The 21,455-nt window shown below is 45.0% G+C and overlaps 1 protein-coding gene across 7 annotated transcripts in view; it reads right to left on the reverse strand.

Annotated features, from left to right (window-relative positions):
• Nucleotides 1–21,455, reverse strand: part of kdm6ba (lysine (K)-specific demethylase 6B, a) — a 101,581-nt gene that overhangs the window by 32,255 nt on the left and 47,871 nt on the right. For 2 of the 7 annotated variants that reach the window (XM_042227513.1, XM_005939203.2), the window contains exon 1: nt 14,429–15,010. The exons of the other annotated variants lie outside the window; for them this stretch is intronic. The gene's annotated coding sequence lies outside the window, so the exon portion shown is untranslated. Of the gene's footprint in view, nt 1–14,428; nt 15,011–21,455 lie in introns of those variants that run through there. 7 annotated transcript variants of the gene reach the window in all.

Genomic DNA, 21,455 nt, shown 5'->3' on the forward strand with positions numbered 1-21,455 from the left:
ACACACACACACACACGCCACCACACACACACACACACACACACACACACACACACACACAAAACAGCAGGTTGCTGCAGGAGTGGTGCTAAATGACAGGGTTATCTTCACCAGTGTCTTTCCGTCTAGATTGCCTGTCTGCTGTGCATCTCTCTACAGCCGCTGTGCTTCTCGTTGTTGTGCGTTTCAAAAAAGAAAGTCATATCCTTAAAATGACCTTTAGCAAAGCCACCAGCATGTGGGCAAATCCTATAAAGTCAGCCCTGATTGGGACACACACACATCAAAGAGCTAATCATAAGCAAGAACATATTGTTCTGTGAACAACTTCATATCTCCAGGAATGTTGTCACACCACATCCTGAGTGTGCGTGCGTGAGGATCAGGATACGGGTAGATAAGGATAATTTGCAGTGGAGTTGTATTGTTCACACTGCCTGGTTAACAAGCTACAGTGAGGAACGTACATCACAGTGGGTTTTTTTCTGATTCAGTTGGTAGGTCAAAACTTTCAGACTCAGTCTTCTGTACTGAGTTGGTGTGGAGAGACCTGTTCTAGCCAATGAACCGGCTTTCTGTGTGCATAGACGACAGAGCCATAAAGTCTGTTTTCTGTTTCATTTGCCTGTTTGCGAGGCCAGAGCTGGCAGAGCCACAGAGAGTGAGGAGGAGTGTCAGGTTGGCTGCGGTTGGGGATGTTTGGCTCGGTGAACTTCTACCATACGGCTTTAGTAAAAGGTCATGGTCAAAAACCGAGCCTGGCTCATAAACCATCACACCCACTCTGACTCCCACACGGGTGGATAGAAGTGACAGACAAGGCAGACAGTCTGACTTCCTCTTTGGGGACAAAGCAGGAAAATGACACCCACATGAAGAAGGGGTGACAGACAGATTCACCGACTAGAGCCTCACCACACTCGCAGACACACACCCGGAGACCGTCTGAATATCCAGCAGCAGCGAGACAAACGCGGAGAGAAGGCGAAAGAACAAGAGTGAACAGTTGGTAATAAATTGTGTCTAGACAGACGCTAATGAAGGCAGCCTGACTGTGGCTGCTGCCAAAATTAAGACCTGTGAAGAGTGCAATTACGTGTGTGTGTGTGAGAAAGACTGAAAGAGAGTCTGTGTTTTTGTGAGCAGTTTGAGCAAGCATGTGCAAATTGGTGTTTGATGAATATAACCCTTTTAACACTGGGCCTTTTTTTTTACCCTCACTGTCCTTCTTTTTCTTCTCTCCCTCTCTTTCACACACACACACACAAGCAAACCACACCAGAGCAGCCAAGCAGAGCGTGTCCCTCACAGCTGTAGACGGCATTCAAAGTGCAAACTCTGACGCCGGCACAGTCTTATGACGTCAGTCCTTCAAAATAAAACACAGCTTTGCTGATAAGCCCTGAAAACCTGACTCGTCAACTTTATCTCGGAAAAAAAAGAAAAACTCAGAATCCCACGTACATAAGGGCGGACACAAAGATCCGAAAATAAACACCCGCCCTTGAGATGTTTGGGGCTAAGCAGGAGTAAGAAATTAGTGGGTTGCCTACTGCTGCAACTGGGAAAAAAGGATTGTTACGACAAACCTAGTCCTTGATCTCCCAAACCTAAAAGAATAGTAAAAACTAAGAGAAGTACAGTGCAAGAGGTCCAAATCCCGGATGAGCCCCCATTTATGTTACAACCCGGCTCAAAAGCTGCAACATAAATATGGAGACTAACACCAGAATGTCACAAAGAAGCGGTTTTATTTGAAATTACATAATAATGCTACCACTAAGACATAGACTAGTGTGCCTTCCCACCAGGTGTGGTGAATTAACAACAGCTGAACACTCTTGCGCTGCCACTGCAAAGAGATTAGGGGCTACAGAGGGGCGTAATAAGGATAAAAGGACATTAAATGTGGAGATTTAATAAAACTAACTGTTACATTCACAGCTATTCAAGGTTGCATCAGTTCATCAAACTTTATACTAATCATTACTTTCCTGTGTGTTTTGAAACTGTTCTCTAGTCAGCTGCCTACAAACCACCTCTGTAATTCACAGGTTGTGCGCACAGGCTATACTCTACAGCTCTCACTAAACAGGGTCATCACAGGGATGAAGAGGTTGGTTGTGCCGATCACTGAACATTACGACATTCCACCGTTTCACTGTGTTTGGCAATGCACCTGCAGCCTCTGAATACCTAAGTGTGCATACTGACACACTTCTGGTAGCTCAACAACAACAACAGTACTAAAATGGAGAGGAGCAGGCAGACGGCGTGTTTAAACTCGCTTCAAACTGAGAAACACACCGTCTGAGACATGTGGCCCGTGGCGTCCCAACAAAATAAAAAACTGCAGAAGGAGAAGAAAAGAAAAGGATGTCTTTGATGAAAGTGGTAAATGATTCAAATTAGTTATGACAACGACACCTCTGTGTGTGTTACAAGATGGGCAATTTTTATCAACAGCTGCAGGCACCAAGGACAAATAGTCATTCCTGTTAAACAGTCTTCAAGTCCATTTAAAGTGTCTAAAGGACGGAGGTGTAGCTGGTACACTGCAGTGAACAGCAGCACAAACTGGAAAGCATGCGACACCCAATCAGATTATGACATTTATGTTACTTCGATTACATGGATGATGTATGTGACTATAAGGTCGTAAGCTCTGGACGCACTCTTATGCTCTCCTGAGCTGTTTTAATATAGGTTTGAGGCAAAGCTGGAGAGCTGTCAGGCAAGCCCTGCCAAGCCCACATACTTGAGCAGAGGTGCTAAACTGTACTATCCAGTTGCTCAATAACATTTAAGTTAACCGTCACATACCAAAAAGACTGACTCAGGTCTTTATAAACACGCCACTGTGCGTGTGTTCACTCTCAACCATTATGATTTCATAGCAATGCAATAAAAAAATTTGCAACCAGCCAAACTGTGTAGTTTTAGGAGTAGACTGAAAGGCAGGAATGGTAAATAATATGAAGGAGCAGGAGAGTGTGTTTGCATAGGTTACTATGTATACTGCATGTATATAAGGTCAGTGTGTGCACATGAGTGAATGTGTCTGACATCAGCAATGCTTCTGCTCACAAAGACTTCTTTATCCAACTGCGGCACATGTGATCCCCACATGGTGGCTTGTGCAATCTTCACAGGACCACACACACACACACACACTCACCTACACACACAAACAGAGACGCACACACACAAATCTCTCAATATTGTAGTTGCAATATGACAAGCAGTCAGCTCCTTTATCCAGCATGTAAACATACATCCCGATAAGTTATACGCCAGAACTCCCGCTCCTCTTTGTCTCCTTTTAAAGGCTGCATTCTTAAAGGCAAATTATCAGTGTCTGGGTATTGAAATGGGACAGAGGCTTGCTTGGCTTTCCTCCAGACACAGTGACCCCTTGCTTCCTGTCTTGGTCAGGCGCCACAGCAGGCAGGCGCACACATGCAGACACACAGACAGACACACACACACACACACAGAATTTCATCTGTAGTCACCAAGAAATGTCACACAAAAGATCTTCAAATACAGACGCCACAGACAAAAGGTGCATGTGCACCTAAGTGGTCGTCCTTTTCAGGTTTACCTGTCACACATCACTGTGTAATATCCCCAACGTAGTAAAGACAAAGAATAATAGATATCTGGATAGACAAGGGACAAGGTTTTTGGTACCGTTAGTGTTCTGTTTTCTTTTTGCAGCCTACTGAACAATCACGTTTAAGCAGGTTTTGTTTGCATGCAGGTAAACGGTCCTTTAGGAAAACATCAGATAATAAACTACATTTTTATCAGCTTTTTTAAAATGCTCTGCATTTGCAAACAATGACCCAGATATTCGCTACACCGCCTGCTCCTGAAGCCTTGGAATAGCAGTCATTGCCACCGCAGTCAGGTCAGCGATTAGCTGAGGAGCTTCCAGAAACTTGAACTTTTTGTTTGAACTATTTGAATCTATCAAAAAAAGCAATTCACTTGGATATCCTTCACACTCTTTAGCACTGATGTTTTGTAATATTGTTAATGTAGGAGCTGAATCTTAGTCAGCAGCACTTAAAACACATCGGCTAACTGCCTGAAGTAAAAGTGAAAAATGACATTTGGGAATGATGTTGGAGCGGGATCATTTTTTTTAATGCCAAATGATCATCTCTCCCGACTCCCATAAAGCTGTGCACTGGGATCAGACCTGCTGAAGTCAGCGATGAGTGTTGTTAAGCGTGCATTTTCATCAGAGCGTCACCATCATAATGTCCCTCCACTGTTAACACTAGCATGATAAAGGGACTGCCATCGAGCACTGTCACGTCGCCATAAATAACCAAAGACAGCTATAAATAATGGTTGGTGTAGCACTGCATAGGTACACTGTGAATATGAAATGCAGGGGAAAGGACTTGAGTGACTTTGCAATGGGCTGTCAGTGTCACCATGGAAATGCTCGACCAGTCGGGCTGTAATCATCGCTGTAATCCTCTTCCACAGGAATTCAAGTGCAGATGGCCTCGTGAACACTCCCAGCGCGCACGCTTCGCTCAGGCTAACTCTGCGGCTGAGCCTTCTCCATCCTTTCTCGAGGTAGCGCGCGGCGTGCGTGTCCCCTGTTCTTATAACGAACGCGCGCTTGTGCGAAAGCGTCTGCGCGTCTAAATGTGTGTCCTTGACCAGCTGCACAGGGCAGAGGAAATGAGGCGGAACTCAATCTGGTCCACACCTGTCTCGCTCCCTCCTTCGCTCTCTCTGGAGGGAGGAGCCTAGGGCCTCAAACACCCCCACACGCACAGCTTCACAAGTGCACTGTTCACAATCTGTATGAGCCGATAGATTATGCATGCAGCAGTCAGCTAAGGAGCTTGGATCTATTAATGTATGCACCGAGACAGTTTTATGTTTGTGTATGCTTCATGAGCAAGAGAGAAGGACAGAGAGAGAGAGCAGTGGTGTGTGTGCTCTCTATGTTTGTGCTGCATGACAGGCTAAGGGGAGAGGAAGAGATTAAAAGAGTGACACACATTAAATATAGAGAAAGAGAGGATGACAGAGAGAGGAGGAGACTTCTTTAGGAAAAAGCAGAGAGGCGAGGAGTGAGGCTGGAGGGAGAGAGAAGATGAAGAGATCAGGGATGACACTCTGAGCCACACAAGGACAGAGAGAGAGAGAGAGAGGGGGACAGTGAGAGAGACTGCACTGGTACGGGAGGGTGGGGGTGAGGGGGGTTACTCTGGGACGCTAGAACCCAGTGACATGACACAGATGCACTGAGCTACTGTGCAGAGAGCAGTGGGTGGGGGGAGGAGGGTACTGAGCGAGAGAGGAGGGGAGGAAGAAGAAGAGGCGATGAGTATCTGTGAGAGCTCAGTGCCACTGTACTGTTTCCACTCGACGGTGAGGAGAAGATGATGGCAGGTATCGTATATAGAGATGAAAACCATAACAACAAGAAAAAAAGGCAGAAGCACCAAATAATCAGAGCCTATAATGTTTGAGTATGAGAGCTCTGAATTAACGTTTTACACGAAATTTGAAGCACCTGTCACTGCTGCAACTGTGAAGCCGAGACGTCGGGGCGAGGTTCTGCCAGCCGCTGGTCATTTTCAAACACAGGCGTTACACAACGTAGGTGCGCATGAGAGTGAGAGCTATTTAGCACAATATTGTTTTAGATACGACGGTGCTGGTAATAGTTTACAGCTAGTGAGTGGTTGTCGCGTGTCCCGAGTCGTGCGCGCTCCACTCAGACGAGCCAAGCAGAACTTCCACGAGTGAAAACGTGGCCGACAGGAAGTATTTCCTGCTTCTCTGCTGCATGTCAGAAAGGAAGACTCCATCCAGTCGTCTGACATGTGGGACTCCAAGCGTGAATGTTAATGTAAAGCACCGTCTGTCATACATGTCATCACATGCACATGCCTTTACGCTGCCCAACAACAAGGGAAGAACATATCTGAAAGCACCGAATACAAAGCATGAAAGGATTTTTTTAAACCGAGCTGCCAACTTTTTAAATAATTTCTTTTCTTTATTAATATGAAATTTGACCAACAGGCTCTAAAATAATCAAATTATGTTTAGGTTTGTGTTATGAGGATGGTTAACACTAACATTACTGTGACATTTTTCATAATGTGTGTCACCAGGTGAGAGAGTGAGAGGAAAGTGTATTAATGATGGTAAAAAAAAGCCCATAGTGTTCACTTTCAACAGGGAGAGACAGGATGTCAGAATAAACAACATTCATCCACATCTTTGTGGCAGGAAGCGACTGGGTGTATAGGAAATGTAGTCTTAATGATAGTAATATAAATTCTGAAAAACAAAAGCTGTCAATCATCTCCTCCATTTGCCTACTTATTTTAGACTAATTATAGTGACATATTCCAATTTGACAGGGATGCTTAAAAAATGCAGCCACCTCAATGCAAAGCACAGACTGCAACCTATAGAGAATTATATATGCCGTCTCGTCTGCACAATAACATGCGCCCACACACCCGTGCACATGAACTCATTTCCAAGTCGCATGCAAAGGACCTTACAGCTGAAGAATGTGTGTTTCCACCCACACAAACACACAATTACTGGCTTTTCTTTCCACTACACAACATATATGCCAAACACATGCATTTATGCACAAGCGGGCAGGCACAGTGGCACAGTTTTCCATCCATCCCTTCACCCTGCACCCCCCCCCCTTCCTCCCTTATTTGTCTCTTCCCTTGCCGTACACCTGCCAGGCCTACAGCAAGGTCACACACCTCAATTACCCCGCGCACATGCACACACATATGCACAAAGAGTGAGAGAGGGAGTGCGATAGTGAGGGAAGATAAGAAAGGAGGGGGCGAGAGCAGATTTCACGCTACCCTGAGCAATGGCTAGCATGCACTAGTGTTTCTGACATTTTATTTATGATGTGCAGTGTTCAGTCCCCAGCTCTTTCCTTTCTTATCTCTCCCTTTGTGCCTCTTACTCAGACTGCCATATATATGTTACCCTTTGTTAAAAGAAACCCAGAAATAGAGCGCACTAAGTTACAGAATCCACCATCTGTGACTTATAATTTAAAGATATTTTTCAGTCCATGCAGTTTTGAATATTTGGAAAAACACTCCACAGTATTTCACTCATCAACCTGAAACCTGAGTAGCGACTTTTGATGACTAGCTGAATGTCATTAATAGATATCAGGCGGCAATAGCAACGCTAATCTACCTCACAAATACAGCCATGAATCCAAGTGTGGCCCATAGCCATATTAATACAGCAGCTGTGTATGTGATCCTCCTATTAGAGCTTTCCATATCTGCAGGCAGACTGCTGTTCACCCGAGCAGCCACAGGAGGCAGCCAGCTGTGTTTACACTGTGGGCTAATGTAGCTACCATATGGCCACAGAGCACAGGACACATGCAGTGGACACCACCGCTCAAACACCACACTGCTGCACCCAGGAAGCGTTAAAAGCAGGAATTTGATTGGAAGAGTCGCCTGAGCCCGAAACTGAAGAGAGCAGACAGAAACAATTTGTGGGAGAATATTTGGCAGGCAGCGGGAGGGCGGAGGACTTGTTTAGCCTCAAACTCTGCGTAAGAAGGGAAGCACAGTATATTAAAACCACCTACACGTCGGCCTATGCCCATCAGCGGATGAGTGTAGGAGTTTTTAATTTGTTAGCCATCTCTTATTAAAGGATTCTGAACTCCCAAAGCCACTTGAACTTATGACCTGAGGATTTTCTATACATCTGAATGCATTTAAGGTCACAGGTTTTTATTTCCTATTTGCAGCTCTGCTACCTTCGGCACCGAGAGGAAAAACATGCAGAGAGAAGCCCAAGCACACACAGTGAAGCATGTAATTCTATACATCCCTGATAGAAATCCTGTGGGACAGACTCAGCCTGTCTCATGACCTCCTCCATCACCCTGCCCCACCCAACCCACACGCAGACAATCCACACTATATGGTATCGCTGCAGTACAGTGCAGGCAAATGTGCAGCTTGCCGGCACGCATCTAACACCAGTCGAACAAAAGAGAACAACAGAGAAAATCAATTATAATGTCCAAACGCGCGCACACAGCTACCTCCTTCTCTCTCCTCTGATCTCTGCAATCAAAGCCATCTGATCACAGTGTGTGTGAGAGACTGATAGAAAACTGCCAAAATGCAAGCGGATGGGGTGTAGACGATTGGGTTTTAGGGTTTTAAATTACTAAAGATTTACAAGGTTAAGGTTGAGATGAAGGAAAGGCGAGGGGAGGATTAATGAAAGATGGGAAAAGGCTGTGAATGGACAGAAAAGATATTGGAGGGAGGTGAGGGAGGGTGCAGACAGAGCAAGGAAGGAGGAAGGACCAGACTTCAAGGCAGATCATATTACTAGTCTGGGGGCAAACACACACACACAGACCCATAAAGGTCACAGCGTACCCGCTGCCCTCCAGACACACTCACGCAGAGACACAGATCTCCTCATAAACACTGAGCGACAGACCACAGTTTTGATTTCACACACAAGTCTGCAGAACAGTTAAAACAAAGAAAGTCAATCACACATGCAGAATGAGGTTAACGAAGTTACAAACACTGCTAAATCTTACCGGAAAAACAAAAAAGAGTGACTCCAGCGTGCTCAGCTGTGACTTTTGAATCACGCATTGAGAAGAAGTGGAGCGAGAAACATTGCGGGGCACACAAAAGCACAGTTATCACAGACGTTACACAAGTGGGAGGAGGTCAGGGTTCAGTGTGGAACTAGGTTAAAGAGACAGGCGACGCCGCACATGTGTGAGAGAGAGAGTAAGAGCGGTGAGAGAAAGGCTGTTCGGGGGAACAACTGGACCCAGAGTTTGTTTTTAAAAAATTGCAGGAGGATAAATTAGAAGAAGAGGAAAAAGTAGTGCAAGGATTTAAAAGAAGCAAAAGAATAGAAGGAGGAATGACAGGGAAGGTAATAGGAAAGAAAAAGAAAGCTGAACTCAGCCTTCCTTACCAACAGGTAATTATACCTGCCAGAGCCTCCAGTCGCACACACACACAGATCTTCAACTTCCTTCTCCTAATAATGGTCCTCTGACTGCTTAGAGACATAATCAGGTTAATGCATTACTTTCAATCAGCTGGATCAATCGAGGTCACTGTGGGGTCACCGGCGCTACTGTTCATGTGCACATGCACGTTTTACAGGCGTGATTTTTACGCACACTTGTAATATTCCAATTAAAGACTCCAATTATGGGAAAATCTTCCCGTAATGAAAGAGACATTCAAGTGTCACACGATGCTAGTACTACAAATACCAGTTAAAACCAACACCCCGTCTGCAAAGCCACCGCTCACGAATGTGATGAAGAGAGATAATGAGTGTAATGGAACCCCCGTGCCTCTCTTCCTTGCACTGAATGCACAAGTAGCTCGTTTAAGGTTATACAAGCTTTGAGTTAGCGCGTTATGCAGTAAAAACCTGATGTAGTATGACAAACCTCGACACATTAATCAAACAGCGAAACCGGTGCGGGACTAAACACTGCATTCCGTTCTTGCATCATTAGCAGCAGAAGTTAAACACATATCCTGCACGCAAACCCCCTTTTTCTGACTCTGGGCCACCGCTCTCGAGTGCGGCTCCAAGGACGCGCGCGCTCATGCGTTCCCCAAAGCCGAGAGGCAGACGTGAGTATACAAGCAAATTCACGCAAACGCGTAATGAGAAGCTGCGCTGGACTACATCGCTTGGTGCGGAGCGCCGCAGATAAACAAATACGGTGAAAACACAAAGAGGACAGCCCGAGAGCAGGAACCTTCAAAGAGCATCCTGTCGCATGCAATTACAGGGTGCAGTAAATGCACGCGGCACTGGCCCAGCTGCTGTGCGTTTGTGTGTTTATGCAGTTGCATTATAGATTCCTTCTGTGTGTGTGCAGTTTACATTCCAGCCATGTAGTAGCTGCTGCTATTCACAGTGCAACAGCAGGATACGCCTCAGAGTGCACACAACGTCATCACATAAGATGCTAACAAGCAATACAAGCAATACAGCAGAAGGAACAAATACTTCCTTATCATTAGATGTACTTGGTACAACATGCAGCTGACTGCTGTTTATTGTAAAACTCATTCTTTGGTGTTGCTTAGCCTCTCTGTGATCCCTCCCGTTGTATCATGACCTATAAAGAAGTGCAGGGCCCATTATTACTGAGCTAGCACAGTTTAACAGTCTACAACCATCCATGCACATTATGCAAGAGATGCTGTAAACATACGCACAGTTCCACCGTTGACCTTTATAAAGCAGCAATAAAATCAACCACGGGCCAAAGAGTTGTGCTTTAGATGCACACACACCTGTGCCAGTCACTCACACGCTCTCTGTGTGCCTGTGTGTGTTTTATGGATTTGGGGTTTCTCTAGTTGTAGTGACAGAGCCCTCTCCTGACTGAAACAACTGGAAGTCATTACCTTAAAATCAACAAACCCTGGCCCCTCTCCTCTACACAAAGAAACCATGTGCACACTCAGCACACTACTCCTGCCAATGGGTCTGTGTGAGTGTGTGTGTGTGTGTGTATTCTCAATGTCTCAGCATGGCTACTTTTCTTTCACCGTCCCAGACATCTCTTCATCTGTGCTCCCCTTTTCTTTTCTCTCTTTCTAATTCGTTTCTCTCTGTCGAGCGTCACAGGCTGCAGCTCAGAGCCAAACCTATCTGTGCAAATAAGAAGTCGAGTACGTGCTCCTAACCTTCCCTCAACCTGCCCAGCTTCTCTGCCTTTTGTCTCGCACTCGGCTAATCAAACGGCATCTTATGCAGGCTAGTTACCGTGGTACGCATTAGCACCAAGGCCAAAGCTAATCTTCTTGAGCCCTTTGACCCCCGCATAATAGAATTAGTCACCTAAGCCTTATCCCTTTGTGTTTTAACAAACTCTGGAATATATATAACTACTGCAATTAAAGAAGAAGCATAGCACTAGCTCATGTAGCCGAAAAACAAATAAAAAAAAAACACGAATCAATAAAAAAAATGCTCTTTGAACACATGACAGTTGTGAAAGTAGAGTTCGCTCATGGTACATGTACTATTTAACACACCAAATTGCACCTTGCTTTGGAAACAGCACAAAGACAGCTGGTACCACTATACACGCACAGCTCACCAAAGCCTCATTCTTTCCAAATCAAACACATATCATTTTTTTAAACAAACTACAATTAATGTCCAAGCAACATATGAATGAATCGGTCTAGATTAAGCCAGCATTTGGCGTAATCACTGTTTGACGCTATATTCTGCACACATGAGCTCAGAACCACTTTTGTCTTCTCAGTTTTGTCCAGAACTGCAGCGATGACTCGAAAGCGTCACCGCGTTGAGCTGTCAGCTCATTGGATCAGCTCCAGGAGCAAACAGACAATTATGAACATCAAAGCGTCTCAAACTATTACTTGAACACGAGCTGTTAATAGCCCAGCCCCTCTCTCCGCAAACGCAAGCTAGCCACGGCGCCAGCCATCCACCCGTCCTCCCCTCACCTCCACCCCTGAATCTCCTATCTTGCCTGTCTGCTCCTCTCCTTCTCCTCCCCCCTTTCCCCCTCCAGTTCTTTAAACACGAGGGGGGAGGGGGCTTTTCCCCTCTTCTTTCTGCCCCCCCGTTTTTTTCTTCGCCAGGCAACGTACTCAATCACTCTTACAACCCCCCAAAACCCACCCCACCTCCTCCCCACTGCTATCTCAACCTCCATTCCAATGAATGTGCAATCCCCCGACCCCCCTCCAACCCACCCCTTTTCTTCAGCCATGGGGGACTGCCCTGGGGCTGAGGAGGGGGTAAAGAGGAGAGCAGCACACATGTACACACACAATTTCAGGCGCAAAAACACAGCACCCCCCCCCACTCCCACCCATCCATCGTGTATATGTGTGTTTACGTATGTGCACATCTGCAGAGGAACACAGGAACATGGTGGGTGACAGACGAGAGGGGGGGGGGGAGTTGGGTGGCGTCCTAATGGCTCTCAGTGCAGGAAATGGCTTGTTGCTACACAGACAGCTCCAGAGTCAACAGTCATCACAGGCCTCATCCCCGTATTTTATCTGCATTGGGAAAACACACGTCCACTCGCAGCTGGGCAGGGTCAGCCCCTCCCACCGACTAATGACTATGCAAAACTGTTCCTGCAGGGCAAAAAAATACAACTGCAGCCGTCATGAAGGTAAACTGTAAGGAATCTGTGTGGGGACATCATTATGCTATGTTTATTTAAAAGCCCTGTACCTGTGGTGCACACTACATTTATTGTTTTAAACCTATGTTAACTTTCTATCAGGTTTTCCTGGAAAGTAGTATTTGGTTTCATATGATGAAAAATATGAGCTGTTTTAAAATGCAAGAATGCAAAAGAACCAACTGAAATTCATTGCTTTTCCTTTCTGCTCCTTCACTGCTCACATTCCATTATTTAATGTCTTTGTTCTAATATAACACCTGAAACCTAACACGCAGCAACTCAACTCTGTGACCTGCCTTATCTTAATCAGTTCTGCCCAGCTCTAATGTCAGATCTATCTCTGCTAATACAGCATACTCTGTTCTCTCTATGGGAACCAGCAGCACAGTATAAACAGATTAGCGCAGCATTAGTACTGGCTGCGTCCTGTATACAATATTTCCTAATTGGGCAAGGCTATGTGGGATAGAGAGTGTGCAGCTATGATGTATCCCAGTCCACAGCAGGCGTCCCTGGCTGAACCATGCCTGGCACGCCACTACAGGATAATGACAGCTGGACAGGAAGTGGTGGATATAAAAAAAAATGAATAAAATGTAGGAAAAGGAAACAAAAGATAAAAGGAAAGAAATGTCAGAGCAGAAGATGTTCTACTTCCACTGGTAATGGACTAATGAAAAAAAGAGAGAGAAAGGAGGAAATTCCCCAGGGAAAACAGGAAGGGTGGGGGCAGCAAATAAAATAGTAACAGAGATTTTTTTTTTGCCTTGTGTGTGGAAATGTGTGTGTGCGCATGTGCAGACCCGGACGCTCACGTGTGTGAGTGGGAGAACTGGAGGGATCAGTTTACAGTGGGACGCGTGAGATGTCTTTCTAGTCAGGCTTTTATTCTAGGAATGTTTGTATTGGTTTGAACGCAGGGGGGCAAGGACTTAATTAGGACAGGGACCGACACGCCAATACACACTCACACAAATGCACACAAAGTCACATAGTGACACCAATATTAGCTCCAGGCAGACGCCGGCGCAAGTGTCGAGTTTCTCACACGCTTACACTGAGGAGCGTGCACATAAACACGCACACACAAACACACACTCATTTTAAAAAGCAAGTGCTAACCACAAGACCAGAGCAGACCAAAAACCCCACCACCACGACCAGACCACAACACACTTGACAGGACAGCGCACACTTTGTATTAGTGAGCTGTGTGTGTTGAAAAACTAATAATGGGAGTCGGCATCTGCGTGTGCAGAAGAGACAGGCATTCACCCGGTGCCTGAGCGGTAAAGTCACAAGATCCATGTTCCAGCACAGTCACCTGCCAATATCATGACAGAGAGATGAAGTCAGAAAGTGCAAGAAAAAGGAAAGCACTGAAAAAAAGCAGAAGAATGTGCAAGAAATAGAGAAAGCCTTTGTGCAAAGCTGGCATTTAAATCAGCATGGAGTGAAGAGGAAAGAGGAAAGAAGGAGAAAAGAAACTCAAGAGAGGAGAGGAGGAAGGATGAAGAAGATTTTTTTTAAAAAGACACAAGTAAAAAAAACCAAAACCCTACTTTTGTGTTTTTTTGTGAGCCAGCTGGCTGCACATCCTCCTGGAGCATTTAGATCACCCTGCTGTGAACCGAACCGCTGGTTGAAAAACCAGCATGCTGGGAGCTTTAACAGTCTTCTTACTGGGTTTCTTCTGCTTCCCAGCAATAGTTCGATTTCAGAATATTTGCTTGCATGAAAAGCACCAAGAACTGCCATATGATGGCTATTATGACAGAAGCCTTAACTCTACACACAATCAGCCAGAGCAGCACAAATCCTAATTCAAAAAAAAGAGAGAGAAAAGAAAAAGGAGGGGGCTTAGTTGTTCAGTGCTTGTCTATTTTGGGGGCATCCCTTACATGCAAAAGTTTGGGTACACCGCGAGACATAAACACTCACGGCCGTCCACAAAAGCGTACACACACACACACACACACACGGCCCCAGCTGGAGCACACAAGCTCCCTTTGTGCTGTATTCCTCACGCCTTTCAGCCTTAGCTTCAGCCTTTAGCTTTAGCTCCTCTCCATCTGCACACACACAAACGCACACACAGAGCAACTTTCTCCTGCTTTTGTCTGCAGAGCGGCAGTGGTCAAACAGCTGAGAGGTTTGCGGATAGGAAGCTCGCCTTACCGTGGCCGGGTCCAGGCCGAGCACAGAGGGGAGACCCAGGGCTGGATCGGTGGCGTAAAAAAAAATAAAAAAATAAAAAAATAAAAAAATTCCAAAAGCAGCTTGTCGGTTAGAGCGTCAGCCAGCTCAGCAGATTCCCACTACCTTCCCTTCCCTCGCCTTTCCTGCTGTCTTGCCTGCCTGTGCTCCCAGCTTTGTGCGTGCCTTGTATTTTCCCTTTAAACTGCACAGGCTGCTTCCCCCCACCTCCTCAGCGCACACACGCGCACTGAGCCAACACACAAAACACTCACTGCTCCTGAATATGACACTGTTGTCAAAAGCATTCAGTGCAGTGTTGTTGTTGCTGTTGTGTATATATATATGTATATTTCTTATTCTACAGCCTGCAAAGGAAGAACTGAAGGGGGGGAAAGACACCAAAACAGAAATCCTCTTTGTCTTTCTTCTTCTTTTTCTTCTCTAAATAAAATAAGAGTGACACTGCTTTTAGATCCTGCTCTTCTCCTCGGTCTGTGTTCCTCTTCCTCACCCTCTCTCTCTATCTTTCTATATTCTGTCTCGCTTTTTTCCCCCACTCAGTAGTCAAACAAAGAAAGGAAAGGAACAGAGCGAGCGCACACACACACACATGTGCGCACAAGCACGCACACACATACATATATAACACACATTCGGCTGCTTTCTCTCTCTCTTGCTCTCTCTCTCTCCCTCTCTCTCTCTCACATGCACAAGCTCGGAGCCCAACCCCCCAGCCTGCCTCCCTCTGATTTTTTTTTTTTTCACTCCCTGCCTTTCTCTAAACAGCACCTCCCCCCTTTCCACCCCCCTCACCCCCCACCCCCCATCCCTCCCTCAGCCTGATCTGGCCTCGTTCTCATTCGTCTACCACCGCTCTCTCTGTTTCTCTCCCTCCCTCCCTCTGTGTCAAGCAGATGGGATTGGAGAGCAGAAGGAGCCTCCGTGCTCGCTCTCCACCTCGATTTCTCTTCTTCATTAATGTGATGTAAGCCTGATGGAGACGTGCATTGACCTACAGTAGACGCACTAATGATTAAAAAATATATAATCAATACAGATGTAGAAAGCCGCCGGTGGTTTATAAAACTCTGATGCTGCTGCCATGCAGATGTGAATCGATTGACACCAAAAATCTTCACGACCAACAGATGTGAGAAGCCGGTGATGACCCACTTAAACATTGGACGTCGGATAGACGTGCAGATCGTGTCTATATTGGGTCCATCGGTCCTCGGCCAATTCTTGACATCTATACGACGTCCGACCATGACCCAGCCTGGACGTCAATGTGACTGACGTTCAACATTTGAACTTTGCATCATCACATTTACATGATTTAATAGATATATGATGAATAGCAACACTGTCGTTATCAACACAATACATATGAATAAGGATTATTTATAAGCAAACATGATTTATTATGCGTTAGCCTACTTTATTCAGTACATGTGGGGTTCTTTTGTTATTTCACATTTTCCTGTTTTTCCTTAATTGGTTTATTTATTTCAACGAATCAGCTTATTTGTTTGTAACCAGGTTAAAAAAGTCATCTCTTAAAATGTGTTGAGATAATAAAAACATTGAAATCCATGTTAAAAAGTAAAATAATAATGGTTAAGGTATTTAGAAAACATTTGGAATTCCTTTTAAAAGATGTACAATGTGTTTAACAAGATTAAAAGAGCATTTGCATTATATATGGTTTATTTTTACGAGTATAGTGTTTTATTGTGAAGAGCTTTGTAAGAGAAAGCGAATTTGGCTGTGATCGGTAGCTGGACTGAGAGAAGTTGCGATGCACGGGTTGTGCAAGTATGAATGTTTGAACTGGACTATCTGCTCTACGGTCTTTGTCGATGCCCACATTTTGCAAACTGCCTGTAAGACACTGGGAACATTTCTGCTCCAAAGCCACCGAGCAGCTGCTCAGTTTTGTTTTAGCGTCAGGAGCCCGGCGCCATCTTGGAGGAGTCTGCTGATCACTCTGCCTTCCTGCATTCCTTCACTCATGACTATTTCTGTACAGAAAACATGTCCTCCACTCTCTGGAAGCATGGGACTACAGCGTCTATAGCATGACGTCTAAAATACGTTGAAGTTGGACAATGAAAGGACGTCTACAACGACGCGTTTGGATTATAAATACCGTGTACACGGAGGACCTACTCATGTCAACACTAGACATTCAGTAGACACTAAAAACTGGTGTTACAAAGCAACCCATTCAGTGGACCAAAATTGTACGTCCAAAAATGACTTATTAAAGATGTCACTGTGACGTCACTTTGCGCAGTGGGGAACAGAGACCAACACAAGGCTTAGTGCGAACAATAATGTCCAGATTAAGAAACAACGCGACCTGCGTTTACAGACTTTGGGATTTATTTCGAATTCAATTAATCAGTTTCCACCTTCTAAACTTTTGGGGGTGTTTTTTGTGCAAAATTTGAACCTAAAGAATAATTCCCATTTTATGACGACTTGGCCTAATTCTTCATAGTTTTTAACCACAATGAATCTGAGTCACTGATCCAGCATGGAGAAAATGGTCAGACTTGGCTCACTTGCAACCTGCTCCGGTGTTGCCAACAGTTAAGGCAAATCAGATCACATCATAAAGCTGTAACGACCCTTCACAGCATAAGTCTGCATGTGTGCAACTACTAAACAAAGTTGAGACTGGACAGTGTGGCTAGTTTGTTTACGTATGTTTGATATGCAGGTTTAACTGGAACCTCATCTGCTCAACGTTTTACTGATACATGTAACAGTAAAAACACCCATATATAGGCACACATACACACATATATATGGGACCGCCAATGAGACTGAATGTCAGCCTTTATGTTTTCCACTACTTTCTTTCCTTCCACTGCTTTGCTAGTGTTTTTGTTATCTTGAGGACATCACAAGACATTTGTGTAACTAATGAAGAGCTTTTCAGATTGATACTGAGCGTGCAAGGCTGGCTAATGAACAAGGAACGCTATTCAAAATGATCTTTTAAATGTTTTCTAACAAGTAACACTTTGTTCACAGAGCTTTGGACCACTTTATTAAATGAGTGGCTACAAAATGTGCTGCATGTACAGCAGGCACAGAAACTAAGTTCAGGGGTAGAGACAGTAGTGTCCACTTGCTGACATGTTGCACACAAAAATACATACTCCATGCTTCCTCTTCCTCACAGAGTTGTTTCCTAAAGCTCACGTTTAGACACACATAAACACACAAAATGCCCTTTTAAGTGCTGTCCACGTGCAGGAAGATGGAATTCCAGAGCAAAGAGAAAAAGTACAGTCGGAAAGCCGGCAGAGAGAGAGACAGGAGGGGGGGGTTGGCGGTTACAGGGTGACGGTATGGAAAGTACAGCATGGAGCCACTGCTCTCTGACCAGGGCATAGACTGGAGGAAAGATTGGCACTACTATTGCACTGCCTGACTCCTATAGACCCCAACCCCCCACCCGCAACAAAAATGTAGGGGCACCATGACACACAGCTCCACGCTGCATGACCAGAATAGTGAGGTAACAGAGAATATTGAGACAGAAACACTGAGCCCTCAGTGCTTCTGTCTCAATATTCTCTGTCCAATAACAAGCATTTGAGTACAAAGTTGAACAGGACAACTTAAACGGCTGCTGCATCACTGTTATAGATGCACAGCGTGTAGATCCATACATATTTAATATATTTGCAGTGGAAAATTAAAATGCATTATTGGTGATTATGACTTCTGATCAGTGCTGGCTACCAAAGTAGCGCTTTACTTCAGTTTCATTGCACCCGGCTGTGATGCAGTAACGTAACGCACTGCTATAACACTCCCGTCACAATAAAGTGACAGTTTTGTCGTTACTTGCGTTACAAAAGGTTCTTCATCATCTGCATGATGGAAAAGCAAATGATTATACAAGTTTTTGTACACATTACTTACAGGTGTCAGTTCAAACGTAAAAGCAAGCGGCATAATTCGGTAACCTCGGAGGAGTACGTGAGACAAAGATACACTATGTTGCCAAAAGTATTCAGTCATCCTTCCAAATCATTGAATTCAGGTGTTCCGATCACTTTCATGGCCACAGGTGCATAAAATCAAAAGCAAACATTTGTGAAAAACTGGGTCGCTGTGATAGGATGCCACCTGTGCACATTTGTAAAATTTCCTTGCTACTAACTATTTCACAATCAGCTGTTAGTGGTATTATAACAAAGTGGAATGACACCAAATTGGTAGGCTGGGTGAGGTGAGGCACGTGGTCCGCAGAGATTACCAACTTTCTGCAGAATCAATCGCTGCAGACCTCTAAACTTCATGTGACCTTCAGATTAGGTCAAGAACTGTGCGTAGAAAGCTTCATGGAAGGGGATTCCACGGACGAACAGCTGCATCCAAGCCTTACATCACCAAGGTCAACCCAAAGTGTTGGATCCAGTGGTACAAAAGCATGTTGGCGTATTCTCTGGAGAAATTAATCACGTTTTTCTGTCTGGCAACCCGATATACGAGTCTGCGTTTGGCGGTTCCCAGGTGAACGGTACTTGTTTAACTGCACTGTGCCAAGTGTAAAGTTTGTGTGGGGTTATTTTTCAGGGTTTAGATTCAGCTCCTTAGTTCCAGTGAAAGGAACTCTTAATGGTTAAACTTCATTATCCAAGTCATTTTGGACAATTTCATGCTCCCAACTTTCTGGGAAAAGCTTGGGGACGGCCCCTTCCTGTTCCAACATGACTGCGCACCAGTGCATAACGCAAGGTCCATAAAGACACGGATGAGAGAGTTTTGGTGTGGAAGAACTTGACTGGCCCGCACAGAGTCCTGATCTCAACCTGACAGCACACCTTTGTAATTAATTAAACCAAAGATTGCGAGCCAGGCCTACTTATTATAAGATCAGTGTCAGACCTCACGAATGTGTTTCTGGAAGAACGGTCAAAAATTCCTATAAACAAACTCCTAAACCCTGTAAAAGCCTTCGTAGCTCAAGAGTTGGGAGTTCGCCTTGTAATCGGAAGGTTGCCGGTTCGAGCCCCGGCTCGGACAGTCTCGGTCGTTGTGTCCTTGGGCAAGACACTTCACCTACCGCCTACTGGTGATGGCCACAAGGGCCGATGGCGCGATATGGCAGCCTTGCTTCTGTCAGTCTGCCCCAGGGCAGCTGTGGCTACAACTGTAGCTTGCCATCACCAGTGTGTGAATGTGTGTGTGAATGGGTGGATGACTGGGTGTGTAAAGCGCTTTGGGGTCCCTAGGCGGGACTAATAAAAGCGCTATACAAATACAGGCCATTTACCATTTAGAAGATTTGAAGCTCTTATAGCTTATATAGCAAAGGGCGTGCCAACATCATAATAAACCCTGTGGATTAGGAATGGGACGTCACGCAGGTATGTGCAGTTAGACGAGTGAACGCTTTTATACGAGATACATAAATAGCGCTCTAATACAAAAGGGATCTGGTGTAGGCAACTAGCTCACAGAGGAGTCAAACTGCACGCTTCCCAGAATAACCGAGTGCAGGCACATCTGCAGTCTGCTGCAGTTCTACTCTCAATGGCTAAGCAAAGGAGCTTGGCAACAGCCCAATGAGGAAGTCAAACAAAGATGTGAGATAATTCATTTGATCAAGTAGATAAACTGTTGTTGTGAGTCTATTTAACCAGAAAACCTGGGAGTCGACTTGAAGGCGCACAAGCACTTTTACAGTTTTACCCTAGCAAGCAGGACAATTGACAGACTGCTTAGTGTAGTTTCTACCTGCCCATGCCTCACTTCTAATGCTCTCCCTGGCTTCAAGCTACACTGTAATTAGGCAGTGATCACAAACAAATGAGCCTTTACACAGACTAAACTCCAGAGTGCGTCCCCTTGTGTTGTTTCTAAAAACTTTATTTTCCATCTCACACACCTACCAGGTTAAAGATCGAATTATATTTTAAAAAATCATATTTAGACTTTGATTCTTGGCAGTTATTCAGATGTGACAACAGCGTAAGCCTGCACACCAGTGCAGCTTTCAGCCTAAAACTGAACCTGCTGATAAATACGACTGACAATGCAGTTGGTTAAATGAGGGCAAAAGCAAATAAAGGGAAGTAAACAAGGTGAGACAATGGCAGAGGGTAGGGAGCAAAAGAGGAAACTACCGAGCAAGGAACAAGGAGAGACGACCAGTCAGTTGGGTGCCGCGTTACATAATTCTCTCACTGTATTGATTGCTGTGCTGATTTGGCCTCTAGCCAATATTCATAGCATTTGTAATTATTGAGCCGAAGCCCAGACGGAGTGAAAGCGCGAGAGAAAGAGACTGAGATTCTGAGGGCAGATAGACGGCAACCGTTAGAGAAGACTGCAAAGAAGCGAGAAATAGAGGTATGAGTGGAGAAAGGGTGAATAATAGCCGTGAATTTTGGGATGTAGCCAAAGTGACACCAATAAAGAGAGCAAAGAGAAAGGAAGCAGCGTCAGATAATGAAAAGACACAGAGGGAAACAGAGAGAGCATGTTTGAGAGATCATTTAATTGAGTGAGATGGAAATAGCCTAGTTGTGGGAGAGAGGAAACAAGTGTGAGCTGGGATGAGGAGATAGCGACAGATCGAGGGGAGGCGGGGAAAAAAAAAAGTGTGTCAGTGAGTGCAAGGCAGGTTATTCTTGCTGCTGTAATCAGTACTGTTATATAAGCTTGTAGCACTGGGCAGAACAGCCTGAAGCACTGGATCTGCAGGACAGACTGGGTTTACTGCACGCACACGGTGCGCACAGTTCGCCTTCAAACACTTTACAGTAGGAACAGAAAGTGCCTGCGGCCACATATGCTGCATATGAACCTCAACATCGTTCGCAGGTTGCTCTGAGAGTACATCTGCCTGGGAGCATTTGAAAATACACGTTTTCTCTCTGCCTCAGACCAAAATTTCAGCTTTTTCTTTTTTCTGTCTCCAAAGTGGATGAATATCAAACACCGGCTGGTTTCGTGTTTCAAGTTTTTGTCGGTTCAG

The sequence above is a fragment of the Haplochromis burtoni genome, unplaced genomic scaffold (genome assembly GCF_018398535.1).
Source record: "Haplochromis burtoni strain Fernald_Lab_line unplaced genomic scaffold, NCSU_Asbu1 Contig_265, whole genome shotgun sequence".
In the NCBI taxonomy this organism is placed as follows: domain Eukaryota; kingdom Metazoa; phylum Chordata; class Actinopteri; order Cichliformes; family Cichlidae; genus Haplochromis; species Haplochromis burtoni.